Raw genomic sequence first — 13,125 nt, 5'->3', positions numbered from 1 at the left:
ACATCAAGGGCATTCTTGCCCCACTAGGTTACACCTTCCACACAGAAGTGACAGCAATCCTCCCCTGGTATACATCAGAACATGTCACGTTCCCACCTAAAGCCCTCTGGTAGTTTCCCAGGGAATGCAGAGTAAAATCCAACTTCATTCCCTTGGCCTGGAAGACCCTGTGTGATCTGTCTCCTGCCTGCTTCCCCTGCCACCTGCATTTCTTCTTCATTATGTTCAAATCCAGGACCTGCCAAGGTGCCGGCCGGAGACCCTGACCCTGTGGTGCCTTCTGCCTGGAATGGTCTTGCTCACATCTCTGGGTTCATGGAACTTACCAGTCAACACATCATCTCACAACAATATGTATTTCCCTCAAAACAGCAAGATCCCTGAGGACAAGAGTGCTCTTTGGTTTTATTCTGAGTCACAGCCTCTTGGTGCCCACAATGATACTGATGTGGTGGTGCTGGACCAGCTGAGTACAGGAGAACCAAGTGGCACTGAGCCTTGTATTCAGTCTTCTGTGTTTCTAAGGACTTTAGCTCAAAAGTTCTTCACATTTTATTTGGTCACAGACCCCCTTGAGACTCTGATAAACTTGAGTCTGTACCGTGTAAGAAATAAGGTACTTAATATCTTACATACAGTCCCAGAAGATCTGCTGATTCCCTGAAACCTGTCCATAAGCCCTGGGTTAAGGGCATCTGCTTCTGAGTTGTATGGCATCAAGTTGACACAAGGTCTAGTTTTAGACTATAGCTTTTCATTTAATTTGAGAACGAGTCTTAACCAGTCTTACAGTCACTTGGGTCACTTTCTTATGGGCTTGCTAGTAACAGAACAAAGAGAGAAAAAAAGGGAAGAAGGAGGGAGGGAGGATTGCTGTCCTGGAAGACTGAACAAGAATGAGAAGATAAGTTGTTAAAAGAAGACACATGGCAGTGCCGGACATGGAATTTGACTGGGTGATCTGCAGTAGGCAGTAGAAGAAAAATACTCCAGGGCTCTTCAGCAAAACCTTCGAGGTATAGGAGTTAACATTAGGGCACTTGTGAGTCTCAACAAAAACCAGGTAGCCCTGGGCTGGAAAGTAGCACTGAGCACCCCGCACCATACATACGCCAGCCAGGGCCAGACAGGACATCAAGAATGCAAAGTAAAAGACAATGGCTGAGCCCTGATGGCACCATTTAAACCAAGGAGACAAGCAGGTCACAGCATTATGGATTTTGTGGTGAAAGAGATAACTGAAATAAACAGGTGGCTGTGAAACAATTGCAGGAATCATTTACATTGAATAGCATGGCTGGGAAAAGCCATTCCCAGGAAGGGACATTTAAAGGAAGACATGAATAAGGAGAAGGAGCCAGCCAGCCCTCAGGAGGAGGAAAGGAAGGTGTTGCAGAGGGAAGTCAAGTGCAATGACCAGAGGGAGGGAGGATCTGCGTGGATTGGGGGGACTGAATGGAGGCAACATGCCTGTGGACTAGTATGTGTGTGTGGAGAGGTTAACAGGTAAAAAAGTCCCCCCAGAACCCCAAAACCCATTAATAACAACTGATCCTAGTATAGCATCAAGACTCTTGAAGTTGCAGCCACTGTGCTTCTTTACCTCTGGCCTCTGTCTGCATTTCTACCACCTCTTCCATTTCTGAGGATTAGGACATTTGGATAAGAAAGACCTCCCTTCCTTATGCAGGGCCTCTGCTTCCACCTGGACCCAAGAGACGTTATTTGCATTTGCATGTGTGCTCACTGTGGACTCTCCCTGCGTTTCCAGTGAGGAGGTGATACTGCCCTCCAATCTTATAAAAACAGAACGAGCTTCATTTCAGCTTCACATGATTTACTGCAGTTGGTTAATTCTTGAGGTTGTCTGGAGCCCACAACTGTGGGTACTCTCATGTGAAGGCACACACGCTCCTCAATCTTTCAACAAAAGGCTCCATTCATCAGGAAGAGAACCCAATCTGCTGTCCATGTTTATGCCCTTGCCATTCTGGTCTGAAACAGAGGCTTTTTAACAAAGCCTTGGACGGAGGAGGCTAAAAAAACTTGCCTCCATGGGTGCCAGTGAAGCCAGATTTAAAGTTAGGTAGTCAGTGTAGTTAGGTAAATCGGGTCTAATACCGAGTGAAATCTAAAATGGAGGCCATGCTGGAAATGACTCAGGAAAAACACAGGACAATGGAATGTTAATGGAGCCCAGGAAACAGCCCCCAACAGATTTGAAGATAGCCCTTCACAAAGAAGTGTTAATGAACAGCCCCCAGCAAACTTAAAGATAGCCCATCACAAAGAAGTGTCCCACCCCTCGGGCCTTTCAACCTACATTCCATCACCAAAACTATAAAAAGGGGAGACAACAGCCCTTCCTCGGATTCCACCTCTTGGGTCCCCTTCTTCCTCCGGGAGAAGTCTTTTCTGCTGTCCTTTAATAAACTTCTACTTTCTACTCTGACCTTGCCTCGGCGTGCTTCTTTGGTGTTATTCTTCAACATCGGGGAAGCAAGGACTCGTCACCGGTCAACAGCGGTATCATATTGGAGGTCCCATACCGAGATCTACACCGGGGTAAGTGCATGCACCCCATGTCTGTTTGAGGTGCATCTTTTTCTCTCTTTCTTTCTGGAGGATAAGGTGGGCACCCGACGGCTACTTAAACGCAATTAGTGCAGCCGCCACTCTACAAGACTCGGGTGAGAGGTTTCCCGGCCTAAGCAGCTCTCAATCACCTGTTCAATACAGAGCAGGCAGGCATATTGGGTTCTGCCAAAGCCGATTCCAACTTTTCTGTCTGGGCCCGGAGAGCAATTGGTGTGAGTACACAGTGTCCCTAATCCCGATCTGCCTCGGATGCGTGGAGGTGGAGGAAGGAGTTTGGAACAACTGCGGAATTCCGGTCTGGGCTACTCTCAGACGTTTCCAAAGGTTCCTTTCTCTTGAGCCCCCTTCCGACAGCCCTCAGGGGTATCTAGGGTGATCGGTAGATGAATGGCACTGAGGGAAAGCCCCAATCACATTTGCCTCCGTATGGGCTATGCGCAACACTCCCAACTCTGCATCCATTCCTCCTGGATGCTCCCCTTCCTTCGCAGGTCAGAAATGTTAGCAATTCAGGTTGCAGGACTGAGAAAGGCATGAGATAATTAGTAAAATCTGCCCAGGTTCCCTAAGATGCATAGGTAACTTTCAATAGTCTGTTTTACCGCCCCAATGTTTAAAATGTGCTGTGTTCCTTAAGCTGCTAAGAGAGGCATTTTTAGAATCAACTCCTTAATCTTATCAACTCTAAGGTAATCTGCTACCTTACAACCAGTAGATATCCCTTAACACTCAGGCGGCTCCTTTAGTCTACAGAGCAAAGACAACAAAAGAGCACAGGATTCTCTTTTGCAATGTGTTTTTAGTGGTCGGGAGGAAAGCAGTAAGGCCCTTAAGTCTGAATCCTCCCAGGGTCTCTGGCACAGGGCAAACTGAGACCCTAGCAATTTGCTAAAGGGGACCAGAAACCCCTTGGCAAAAGCAAGGTGAGAGACGGGTTTTCTGGACCGTTTAGGAAGCTCAAACTTAGGGAGACGTCCCTAATGAGAACAGTTTTCTCCGGTGCAGCGTGGGCGCCTGAGTCCTGTTTTCTTCTCACTCAGAGGGGAGCTTCTCTCTCTCCAATATGCCAGGTGGACCACTAGCCTGCGTATTGAAAAATTGGGATAAATTTGAACCTCAGATGCTCAAGAAAAAGCGCCTCATTTTCTTGGCCTGGCCTCAATACGAGAAACCTGGCCACCAGAGGGAAATATCAATTTTAATACAATTTTACAGTTTGATAAAATTTACAAAAAAAAGAAAATGGTGTGAGGTGCCGTATGTTCAGATTTTCTTTGCTCTCAGGGAAAATCCTAAATTATGCCAACAGTGTAAAGTAGACTTAGCTATGATATCTGCCATGAAGAGAGAAAATCTTAGACTCACTGAGGAAAAGAATCAAGAGAAAAATTTGGGCCGATCAAAGTACATACCCCCTTCCCCCTTCAAGACCTAAGACAGATAAAAACTGACTCTACTGGAAAGTTAGGAGATATGCCAGATTGCCTAGGATTGGATCTATCCAAAGGAGCTAATCTTGCAAGTGAAAGGAAAACTGAGGAATTCCCAGCAGCTGCCAGAGCCATTTTCGCTTTGGGGAAAATTTCCTCATAATTTCCCTGCACTTAAGGATTACTCCACCTAAATGCAGTAAAGTCAGTCACACTGAGACCCTTGATTTTACACCTATAGTTGCCCTTATGTGAGAACATCTGGTCCACTCATGGGGAAATCTAAGGTGCCACTGATAAGAGTCATAATTAAATGAAAGTTCAAAACCTGGAGAGATTTTTTTCTTATCTGGTCTGTTTTAAAGGTTATTATAGATTGTTTCTTGGAGATAATCTAGGCTAAACGTGTGTCTAAAAGATGTTTCATTGTAACATCTGGTATCAAAATGTGTTTGAAACATTGCGTAATCTTGCAGTTAAAAGTTGGGGTTAGTTAATTGTTTAGTTTGTGATTTCAGATACTTCATGCCAGAGAACTTAAATACTTAGGATAGAAAATTAAAAGAACTCTACTTCCAAGTTGGCAAGTAACTCCCAATCATTCAGTTTTATTTTTTCATCAATTTTTGAACTGGGTAACCTAAGGAGATTTCACTAGGTATACAGTGCATTGATTTGGGCAAGGATAGTAAATTATGATTTGGTATCTGTTTCTCTCAGTGTGTAAGATTTAGGAAAAAGTGTTGAATTAAAACGTTGGTCTGGCTTATTGAAATGACATTAATTAGCAACAGTCTTGGGAATTTTCAAAGCTTAATTTTAGATACACATGGTAGTGTGTGGATTTTTTCCAGGTGATTTAATGTAACTTAATACTACTTTAGGAACTTCAGAACAAAGAAAGTAGCTTAATGATCCTGAAGGAACTTCTTCTGATGGTGGCTTTTTATTATCAAGAAAGATCCTATTTTCAGTTTTGTGTGAGCAAGTTTTTCTAGTGTAGGAAGGTACAAAGATGTGAAATTTTGTGAATTAAACTTGTATCATAATTTTCAACATCTAAACCTGAAAATTGTGACTTATGGTTAAAATGCCTTAGACGTGAAGTTTCTGCTCAAAATTCCAGTTTTCCCAGTTCCTTCCAGACCTCAGCCAGGACTTAAGTTGATATGCAAATAGAAGAAGCCTGGAGCACTCAGTAGGAGACAGATCTGAGGCCCAAGGAAAAAAAAAAAGTAAAGGTGTCTTTTACCTGAACTCAAACTAGATTAAACCAAAGAGTAAATTGTATGACATTTACTAATTACTGGCCAGTCAATTTTTTCTAGGACTTTTGCCTTTTCTTAGATTCTATGTTTTTTTTTGAGCTCATGATTTTTATTCTACAGACAAGCTAATGTTTTTCTGATAAGTTCTATTTTTGATCAACTGGAGTTTTTTAAACATTGCAATGAGATTTCACCTGAGAAAGCTGCAAAGGCCTTTTGTGTTATGTGTTACACTTGTGTTACGTGTTGTATGTACGTATGTCTGTGTGTATGTCCATATGTCATGCAGTGATATGACAATTGACAGATGAGGAGCGCTCATGAAAAATTAAAAATGGATCCAAATATCTTTGATTCACGTGATTCAAATGGCTCAATTTAAATTGGATAAACAGATAAAAGTAAAGAGGTCTTGAATTAAGCTTATAAGTTTTTCTAGGTGTTCAAAAAGGCCCTAATAAAATGTTGATGTCTATGAAATAATCTGCTTAAATTCAAAAATTTACAAGTATTGTTTCAAAATGTGAACAAAAAGAGGTTAACAGATAAAAAGAGAAACTAAAAGGTTCTAGATTTCTGGATAAGAGTCTATATGATTAAGTAATTAAGAGAGTTTAAGTAAATGATATAAAGAAGGTCTGTGTAAGTTTTTGAACAAGTAATCTTAAAGACATTAAACAGCTGGTTAAACAAGTGCTGTTGTTTTAGAGAATTGTGCTGTTATTTCTTTAAAAGCTAAACTTGGTTAATATAAAAACATCAATGTAATTGGTGCCATTAATGTGTTCATATCTTCCAGGTATACAAGTCTGTAAGGTAGAAGCTTTAGAAAGAGCATTATATCAAGCTGGTATTCTAAAAGTGTATGGTAATTTTAGGTTTAAAAGAAAAACATGTTGGAAATTTATTTATATCACTTGTGTTCTATAACTGTACTTATTATCAATAAGTTATGTAAAGTTCCTTGTTACTTTTTACACTGAGATACAATTTAAATGTATTTTTAAGTCAATGAGAGCCTAATCTGGGTGAAGGTTTTATTGTGAGACACAGAAATACTTTGCTAATTTCCAACAAGAGGTTAGAAGCTTCCAGCCTTCCTTTAATTCATGTTTTAGATGTGATATTATGTTGTGTTAGCTAATATTCATGTGAACTTAAGCAACAATTTATGTAGGCTTTGTAAAATGATGTTTAAAAAAAGCAAAGATCAGCTTCAGAACTATAGTATTTAAGATTTATGAAGAGCCCCACCTTACTTGAGATAAGGCTCTATGTCCCATCTCATGTGAAAGTGACTATGAAAGAAGTAGGCTAGATTTCAGTACACTTAAAGTTGTGTCCAAAAGTTGGTTTTTGTCAGGATTGCCAGGATCTCAAACAGGGGATATACTCCACCAAAATTCAAGGTAGCTATTATATGAACTAAATGTTTTTACTCTTGATAATTAAAATTATCTTGTAGTTTTCTTATGATTTAAGATTGCCTGTTAATGTTTTGCAGAGGTACTGATTTAAGAGCTCACTACCTGGGTTAATTTAAGACAAGAAGTTATCACCTACAGGATAGAGAGATAGACATTAAAGTCCAGTACTCTTAGTATAAGGCTGTTGAAACTTATTTGCTGGATGTTTAAGATTAAGTTTTAAAATTAAAGTTAAATTAAAAGGCCAAGAAAACCAATATTTGGCTCTTGCCCTCTGAGTCAGTCTGAATCAGGGAATAGGGGACTTCTCCAAAGGGCTCTGCAACTCTAGGCCACATAACCTCCTGATCAGGGAGATTAATGAGACCAGTGGAGGACAGGAAGCCAGTCAGTGCATTTGCTGTGAAGAGGAGGGTCATCAACAAGGGAGACATCCCTGATGCTTCCGAGGGAAGCCACATGGTCAAGCAAGGCCTGGACCCATCCTAGCGCAAATGGCACTAGCAGAACTGAGAAGCTGCTGTGAAGTTCCCGAGGACTCCCACCCAGAGTAACTCAGCTGACTGTTAACAATAGATTGAAACAAAAGTCAGTTTGACTTGCTTCATCTTAAACACTTAGCAAAGACAGTCAAAGCCAAACACAGCTATTCCTGGACATTTTAATAATAATGATAGTTAAATGTAACTTCCATAAATAAGTAAACTAGAGGCTACAAAGGAGATTCTCAGACAGGAATGCCTGATAACTATCAAAAGGAACTACCAGAGTAGTTTTTAGTTTAAGGCCCACAGATATTCCTAACCTACACAGGTAGGCTTGGTGTTTGCTAGTATGAGTATCCAGCCCTAGGTAACAGAATTAAAGATTTCTATTAGACACAGGTCATACTAGTAAAAGGATTTTGCAAGATCAGATGATATTAAATTATTAAACTATATCTTAAGGGAAGGACAACTGTAACCCTAAAAGTTAAATGTTGTGTTTACATCCCTGACATTTCTGGCAATGTGACAAATATCCTTAAAGATTTACATGCTCAGATAGAAGCCATGTCCTCAGCAACCTTGTCATGGAGACAATATCTTAGCTCCTGGTTCTTGGTACTTCCTGGTGGAAAACATTGTTAGTCTTTGTCTTTGTCATCATACTCGTTGGCATATTCCTGTGCTATGGGATTTATTGCTACATCAATATGGTTCCAGTACTAATGAATTCTTGTTTCTCTTATAGACCACCCATCACTCAGATGGCCTTCCAGTCTATTACTTCTCAATTGGACTTCTATCATGGACCACTCGATAGACCCGATTTTTAAAAGGGGACTCCAAAACTGCTTGCCCCAACATCGCCCCTTTTGTCAGCCTGAAGAAGCCAGAAAGATCTTCCTCGCCCCCTTTCCTTACAGCAGTAAGGAGTTCCCAAATTAGAGGGGGGAATGAAGCCAGATTTAAAGTTAGGTAGTCAGTGTAGTTAGGTAAATCGGGTCTAATACCGAGTGAAATCTAAAATGGAGGCCATGCTGGAAATGACTCAGGAAAAACACAGGACAATGGAATGTTAATGGAGCCCAGGAAACAGCCCCCAACAGATTTGAAGATAGCCCTTCACAAAGAAGTGTTAATGAACAGCCCCCAGCAAACTTAAAGATAGCCCATCACAAAGAAGTGTCCCACCCCTCGGGCCTTTCAACCTACATTCCATCACCAAAACTATAAAAAGGGGAGACAACAGCCCTTCCTCGGATTCCACCTCTTGGGTCCCCTTCTTCCTCCGGGAGAAGTCTTTTCTGCTGTCCTTTAATAAACTTCTACTTTCTACTCTGACCTTGCCTCGGCGTGCTTCTTTGGTGTTATTCTTCAACATCGGGGAAGCAAGGACTCGTCACCGGTCAACAGCGGTATCACCAGCACCTTTAGTCGAAAATCACAAATCTAGACTTCCTGTCCTCAGTCCAACATCAGAGATGTGTTTTCTGACAGAGTGCCAATAGACTGCATCAACTCCAGAATAGCACCATTTCCAAAAGGCGTGTGAGACCAAAGTTATACTTAATGGTAACAATAATTATGATTTAAAGATTTACTGACTATAAATCTCATCTCATTAGCTCTTGGAATAGCTCTACTGTGCATTATAACCCCCCTGTTTCAGAAAAAGAAACTGGAGCTTAGAGAATTCGGATGATTTGCCCATTGTCACACGGCTGCTAAGTGACAGACTGGGGCCAAACCCTGCTTGGTTCCTGCCACACCGCACTGCTCACAGCAGTGAACACCTTCAGGCCGCTAAGCCAACAGATGACACTGAGGCAGTGAGCCAGGGCCATTACCAGGTAATGCCAGAGTCCCCTGGCTGCTTCTAATACTTCTGAACCCAGTCCAAGGTAGACACACCCTTTACCAAACCCCAAGCTATAAAGTCTCCTACTATATTTCCAGTGATGGTTCCTTTTATAATATTGACAGAATGTTGATTTTTTATGTGCCAGGCTTTGTGCTGGCGAAACAGTAGTATGTAAAAAAGAAAAGGTCTCTTTCTATCCTCCTGGAGTTCAAGAATCTGATGTGGGACTGGAGTTGTAACTCAGTGGTAGAGCACTTGCCTAGAACATGTGAGGCACTGGGTTTGATCCTCAGCACCACATAAAAATAAATAATAGAATATAGGTATTGTGCCTATTGACAACTAAAAATAAAATTTTTAAAAAAGTCTGATGTATGTGGGAGTGTCAGGAAGGGAAATAATAAGCAAATATAGTTAATTACAAACCATGATATAAGCTATGAGAGTATATTACAAAAGAGAAAGATAGGTTTTGTCCATACATTCACAAAAATCTGTGCTCAGGCTGTCGAGACAGAAATTCCATGCAATGAGTCTGGCAAAAATTTTGGTAAAAAATTTAAAACTTGTGTCTAGTTGTAGCTTTCTAAATAGTAAAACCTACATTATCTCATAAAACCCCATCCCAAACACTCTTGTCTAACAACAACAGCCACAAAAATTCCTGTCTTTGTCTTCAAGGTCATTAGAGTAGCAGGAGACCAGAAAGTTAGCTCAGTAGGTGTTTCAGGGAACAATTTAGAACTAGGCCTTCCTGCATCCTCAGTCATGAAAATAAACCTTGTTATTTCGAGGGAAATACAAGGGGAAAAAAAAAATCCAAAGAAGCAAATCCATCATGTGGCAATTCGGTCTTTTAAAATAGAAAAAAAATTAGAAAGACTGAAAAGAACACCAGTGGCTACAAGGTATATTTTTATATTTTGTAATGGTGTTATGGTGCATAGGAAGAATTCTGAGGGTTGCAATTTTTATTTTTGCAGCTGGACTATTATCTGTATTATGATGGATGGGTAATGAATCAAGTGTTTCAAAGCTACTCTTTGGCTTTTTAATGTGGCTGTAGTTCCAAGGACATCCTTGAGTGTGTCCAGTGCAGGATGAGATAATTAGGCAGAGAGGCAGGCAGGGTGGGGGTGAGGAGAGGGGCGTATAAAGGGGGAAAGGAAAGATTGCAGAAGAAATGGGGTGCTTGTCACAGAGAGTCCTGGCTGACTGTGATTTCAGTCAGCAGTTGGGAGACTGGTCTTCACGTTCTGCATTGGCCTCTGATCAGGTAGCTCTCACACTATCGAGGTGCACTACAGAGCAGGGAACACTGGAGGGACAGAAGGCTGGTGGGGGAACTCCATGGCAGAGCCCTTGACCAACATGTGAGAGGTCCTGGTTCAGTCTCCACTACTGGAGCGAGGAACAGTTGGAGACTGTGCCTCATCCTGGTCTTCACCATGCCAACTGGCCAAATCACTTCCTGAGTGGCTCTCAGATTGGGTGCCTGCTCAGTGAGCAGTCTGCCCCCCAGAGGTTCTCGAAGACCCTCCAAACATGAAGTCTACACCTCTAGATCTCCTAGCTGGGGACAGCCCCTGAATCTTCCCACAGACTTTCTAAGTACAATGTATCAAACACTGCATAATGCTTACCTCACAGAATACTTCCTGTAACTCTATGAGGTTAGAGTTCCTTGTCCAAGAAAATCCGTTCTATACCTTAGCTTTGGTATTTCATTGTTTCCCTTCTGAGTTTATAGGAACTATAAAATAGGTTCACAACACCTACCACACTCTCTAAACCACAATGTTGTCTAAGTCAAAAGAAAAAAAAAAAGTTTTGGCCAAAAGCCCAACTCATTCTAGGTATTTGCCTTGCAGGAGGTGAGCTGAAAAGTTACAGACTGGTTAAGAATTAAACTCCTTCCACTTGACCATTAGGCTCTAAGAGAAAACTTGTTTTGAATGGGGGAAGAGAAGCAAAGCAGGTATCTGGCACAGAGCTAAGTACTTAACAATTTTGCTACTGGTATTGAAAACCAAAACTATTCTGTGCAGGGACTCTTGAACTCTGTGTACCATATCGATATAAAAACCACAGCATACTCTAGTTACCTGGATTTTATTATCCCCAACTTACAGATGTTCTACAATCTGAGATAGGCTAGGTAAGTTGCTCCAAGTCACACGGCCATTAAGTGTTAAAGCCAAACTCTGGACACAGCTCTGCCTTATTTATAAACTAGCATCCTTCTGGAGATTTCTTAAGTTTCCCCCTTACTGAGTTCTTACCATGGCATTCTTGTGCTAAATTCTCTGGTCTTGTTAATCATTGTCACATTCCATATGCAGTGGACATTATCATCCTAACTTATATGAAGAAACAGGAGAAAGGGGCTAGGCAGCTTGCCCAAGGCCACATTGCTGGTAAGCACTGGGCTTTCTGATTTCAAAATCCATGCTTAAGGGCTGGGGATGTGGCTCAAGCGGTAGCGCGCTCGCCTGGTATGCGTGCGGCCCGGGTTCTATCCTCAGCACCACATACAAACAAAGATGTTGTGTCCACCGAAAACTAAAAAAAAAAAAATATATATATATATATATAAAATTCTCTCTCTCTCTTAAAAAAAAAATCCATGCTTAAATGCTTAAAACAGTCCTAATCACCTCTGGATTTATTTTATTTTAGATACCAGGGATTAAACCCAGGGGTGCTTAACCATGAGCTACATTCCCAGCCCCTTTTATTTTTATTTACTTATTCATTTTAATTGCTAAGGGCCTCACTAAGTTGCTGAGGTTGGCTTTGAATTTGCTATCCTCCTGCCTCAGACTCCAGAGTTGCTGGGATTACGGGCATGTGTCACCATGCCAATCTCACTTTTTTGCCTTGCGCCTGGTGCTTGGCACATTGGGGACAACCCGGACCACACTGATGCTACTTCACTGGTGTGATATTAGAGGATGTTGACCATAAGCCTAAATCATGGGTGCCTTCCTTCCTTGTCAGCAGGAGAAGTTACTCCATGGGAAGGCAACATCATGGAAGTTTCTAGTTCAGTATTTTCATTAAGTTCAGAGAGAAAGATAAAGACTCTTACTGAATTCAAAGTGTGATGCAAACTGGCACTGTGTATGGAGGTTTGGCTGCCGGCAGCTAGCTGGACCTACAGAGAAACCCCATTCTTTAGCTAACCTTCCCCCAAACATGGCACCAGGAACAATGGAGGATGAATACAGAAAGGGTGTGAATAGATCAGGGCAGCCCCATCACCAGCAGCCGGAATATACTAGAGACTATGTCCTTCTATGGAGCCTCCAGAACACCATGGCACGAAAGTCAGAATTGTAAGGAAAATATAGAATGCAGGCTTTATGGGCAGCCCACTCAAGTGTGCATATATTTAGCTCCAAGAAAAGTCTTCACATTGTTGTTTCTAAAAACAAAAGGAGTGGAATACCCTGAACATCTATGAGCAGGGAAAGAGTTAACCAAATTACGGGGTCCTCGGAGAATGGAATACTGTGTGCCTATTAACAATGATGCAAGTGAATCCTAATACAAAAACATGCTCATGCTGTAAAGCCAAGCTACAAAATAAGATAACAAAACACCTCTCGCTTCTTAGAGACCGTATGATATAGTAGTTACAATTAAGGCACATGGAGCCACACTCTGCAGGCTCTGATCCCACCTCTACCAATCATAGCTGTCTGACTCTGATGTGCTGCTCAGGCAATGTCCACCTCAGTTTCATTACCTGTACAACGGGATCTTCTTCCTAGAGATGCTGTAAAAATTAAATGAATCAGTACATGTACAGAGCTTAGAACAGTGTGTGGCTCATCATAGATGCTCAAGAAACACTTGCTTTTAAAAATAAAATGTTAATGTGAGTAGAAAAAAAATCTGAGATACACCAAGGCATTAACAGTGAATCTCTCTGCATCACATAATAATAATATTAGATATTATTATTCCTGTTTGCTTAATCTGTATGTTTTCAAATAAAACATATTTTTAATAAGGAAAAAAATCATGTTTAATTTTTTTTAATCCTAAATT

At 41.3% G+C, this 13,125-nt stretch overlaps 1 protein-coding gene across 9 annotated transcripts in view; it reads right to left on the bottom strand.

The window, feature by feature from the left end:
- The window catches only part of NAV2 (neuron navigator 2), a 701,871-nt gene that overhangs the window by 89,937 nt on the left and 598,809 nt on the right, over positions 1-13,125 (bottom strand). The gene's annotated exons all lie outside the window — the stretch shown is intronic.

Source organism: Spermophilus citellus (assembly GCF_964194105.1).
Source record: "Spermophilus citellus genome assembly, chromosome: 2".
Lineage (NCBI taxonomy): Eukaryota > Metazoa > Chordata > Mammalia > Rodentia > Sciuridae > Spermophilus > Spermophilus citellus.
Note: the sequence above shows the minus strand (reverse complement) of the source record. Positions and strands in the feature narration are given on the sequence as shown.